The sequence below is a fragment of the Triticum dicoccoides genome, chromosome 7B, assembly GCF_002162155.2.
Source record: "Triticum dicoccoides isolate Atlit2015 ecotype Zavitan chromosome 7B, WEW_v2.0, whole genome shotgun sequence".
Classification (NCBI taxonomy): domain Eukaryota; kingdom Viridiplantae; phylum Streptophyta; class Magnoliopsida; order Poales; family Poaceae; genus Triticum; species Triticum dicoccoides.
This window is the reverse complement of record NC_041393.1, coordinates 624487607-624491582: the sequence shown is the minus strand read 5'-3', so window position 1 is coordinate 624491582 and position 3976 is coordinate 624487607.

The following is a 3976-nucleotide window of genomic DNA, read 5'->3' as shown; positions in this document are numbered from 1 at the left end:
ATATGTGATGGTGTATCTTAGTCCAAGCAGTTTTAAGAGAGCTTTCTGCTGCATAGGACTAGTGATTTTCTGATCTTGCAGGTGTGTCAGACTCCTGTGATCGGTTGACAGTGTAAAGGGGGAATGCTGTAAGTAACTTCTCCACTTATCCACTGCCAGGATGACAGCCAAACATTCCTTCTCATATGTGGACAGAGCCTGAGCTTTAGGGCCCAATGCTTTGCTCAAGTAGGAGATAGGATGTCCATCTTGCATGAGTACTGCTCCAATGCCACTGTTACTAGCATCTGTCTCAATGACGAATGTTTTCTTGAAATCAGGTAGAGCTAGAACCGGGGCTTGAGCTAGAGCAGTTTTAAGGCTTTGAAATGCAGCTTCTGTAGTAGGTGTCCACTGAAATATCACATCCTTCTTCAACAAGTCAGAGAGAGTTCTGCTGATAATCCCATAGTTTTTGATAAACTTCCTATAATAACCTGTTAGTCCCAAAAATCCTCTCACTTGCTTGACATTGGTTGGTACAGGCCAGTTCTGGACTGCTGCAATTTTAGTTGGGTCAGTCTGAACTCCAGCTCCACTTATGACATGTCCCAAGTATTCTAGTTATTGTTGGGCAAAAGAATACTTGCTGAGCTTCACATACAGTTGATTCTCTTGCAGAATTGTAAAGACTTGCTCCAGATGTTGAAGGTGCTCCTCTAGAGTTTTACTGTAGATGAGTATGTCATCCATAAAGACTAACACACATTTCCTTAGTAGCACTGCAAACAGGATGTTCATTGCAGCTTGGAATGTTGCAGGTGCATTAGTTAGCCCAAAGGGCATAACCTTGAATTCATATAGGCCATGGTGAGTTTTAAATGTTGTTTTATGCTCCTCACCTGCTATCAACCTGATTTGATGGTATCCTGATCTCAAATCCAATTTGGTAAAGTATTTGGCTCCTGCTAATTCATCCAGTAGTTCTTCTACTATAGGCATGGGATATTTGTGTTGGACTGTGACAGAGTTTAACATCCTATAGTCCACACAACACCTCCATATGCCATCCTTCTTTCTGACCAACAGAACAGGGGAGGCAAAAGAGCTGCAGCTGTGCTGAACCACTCCTTGTTGAAGCATAGTAGCTACTTGTTGTTCAATCTCTTGTTTCTGCATTGGACTGTATCTATAAGGCTTTACATTCACAGGTTTTGTTCCAGGTATGAGAGGTATCTGGTGGTCAAATTCTATGTGAGGCGGCAGGGTAGTAGGGGTATTGAACAGCTGTTTGTGCATGTTGATCAGGGGTTGTACTGTCGGTGGTATGTCAGTTTCTGACATAGGTCTTTCTGCCATATGGCAGAGATGAATAACTTGTTCAACTGCTCTAGTGTTCAGTAGCCCTTGCAAGTGTTTCCCAGAGATGGCCTTACATGCATTGGGTTGGTCTTTAACACCTCGAAGTGTTATTCTTGTTCCTTGATATTTGAACCTCATGATTTTTTTCCTCCAATCCACCCACATGGGGCTCATAGTTTCAAGCCACTGCATGCCCAATATGATGTCATAAGTTCCCAGTGGTAGAACCTTCAGCTGAGTGTTGAACATTTGACCCTGACAAAACCACTGTAAATTAGGCACTTGGGTAGTGCAGGGCAGAGTGCCCCCATTGGCGACAGTAACAGTTGCTGCAGGAATATCTTCTGTTGAACATTTTAGTTCCTTGGCCAAATTTGCTCTAATAAAATTAGTGGAACTCCCAGAATCTACCAGGATCAGCAGTTGGCGTTTCCCCACCATGCCCTGTAATTTGATACTTTCCTTAGAAGATGTTCCAGTAGCTGCTTGCACAGATAGTTTCATACAATCATCACTCTCCTTGTCAGTCGGTTCAGTTGGTTGATGTTCACTGTCAGAGTCACTAACGGCAGAATCTTGTGACTGCAGAACATCCCATAGTTCTTCCATTACATGTAACTGCACTTTACTGGGGCATTTGTGGCCTGGTCCATATTTTTCTCCACACTTGAAGCATTCTCCCCTTGCTCTGCGCTGAGCCCTGAGATTGTCCACTTTATCTGATACCCGTGGTTGCTCTTCAGGTCTTTTGTCCGCTGGTGAAGAACCTATTAAACCTTGATGTATATACGGCTTGGAGTTGAAACGTGGCTCCCATTTCTTGCTGTATTTTGTGGTGTCCTCTGCGAGCAGTGCTTCTTGTGTTTGAGCTAAGGAGTAAGCTATATCGACTGAAGTTGGCTGTTGTAACTTGACAGGTGCTCTAATGGATGGTTTCAGTCCTTGTACAAAGCGGTTGATGAAGAATGTTTCATCATAGGAGTGATTGTATACCAGCAGCTTGTGCATCTGCTCCTCGAACACATGGGCATATTCATCCATAGTCTCTGTCTGCTTCAACGCAAAGAACACATCAATCGCTCTCGTATATTTGTTTCTCTTAAACTTCGCAAACACTGCTACACACAGCGCTGCCCAACTGTCGATCGTGTGCATGGCTTCGTATGTCTGAAGCCAGAGAGCTGCATTGCCTGCGAAGTGCATTGTGGCAAAATTAACCCATAGTTCCTGTTGGACCTTATACATGCGGAAATATTTTTCACACTGCTGCTTCCACCACTTGGGGTCCTCCCCGTCAAACTTGGGAAAATCAGAGTGAGGAATCCTTAGTTTGTACTGACTGTGATGTGCTCGATGAGTATGAGCCGGTGACAAGTCTGAATCCTCATCCGAAAAAACTTCAGCAGTATGAAATGGAGACTGATTTTGCTCACCCACTGTTGTCGACTGCCGATTCTGACGAGGTCCACGGTACTCTGCAGCCTGAGGCGCCTGGAGACTGCTCTGCCCTTCCGCGCGGATTGTGGAGGATCGCTGATGCGGCTGTGGCTGCGCTTGTCCCGTCGGAGGTGCATGCTCGAGTTGATCCACACGGCGCACAACACCATCCAACGCCTGCTTCATCTCGGCCATCGATGCATCTAGTGAATTGTTGGCGATGAGGACCCTGCCGAGAGTCGCTTCAGTGCGTCCCAGCGACGCGGTGGTCGTCTGTGCCAGCGCATCGAAGGCCTTGGCAGAAGAGGCGGCGTACTTGTCAAGCGAGTCCTGGAGCTCGTTGACGCGTTTCGCCGTGGCCACCCCAGCTTCGGACACCGCCTTGCTCTGCTGGATCGTGTCCTGCACCAGCTTCTGCAGATCCGCCAGGGAGAGCTCCGCTGCCGCCATACGAGCGGAGATCGTCGGCTTGTTGGACCGCGCCGTTGGATCCGATCGATCTACTCAACCAAACGCAGGTACACCGAGGTGTTTTGCGCGGAATCACCCGAGGGGATCCGCACCCTTGCCTGGAATTAGGAGTTAATCGATGGATTGATCGCCAGATGTGGATGAAAATTTTGGGGAAACAGAGGAAGCGGATCGATACTTGGCTCTGAATACCAGATGCTACGGGATCGCAGCAACTCCTTGCGTCACACCAGGATGTGGTAACGAGAGGCAGAAGGAAATTGCGTGGGGAGGCAGAAGGAAATTCCAGAGAATAATGTTTACAATTGCCGGTTGTTCTTCCTCCCTTCACACGCTAGCTATATAACAATTCTATTACAGGCCACACTAGGCCGGCCCAACGGCCATCCACACACTCAAGGCACGGCAAGGCCAGGTCGTTGCACATTTGGTTTCTCATCAAAACAATCGGGACCCCCCATCACCACGTGTTCCACGACACTGGCTTATCCGTCAAAAATCATGAAACAATAATACTCGAGTTAGGTGGCGAGTCTCAGGCTGACAGCGGGCCCACTTCCGGAACGAACGAAGCGACCCGCACGCCACCACAGAGACCCGAGGCCACACGCCCGAACTACCACGCGGAATCCCTCCAAAAAAAAAACACATTCGGCGCGCGATTCCGTCCAGATTCACCCGCCGCTCCTGGCCGCCGCGGCGTCTCCGGCGAGCACTGCCTCCGCGT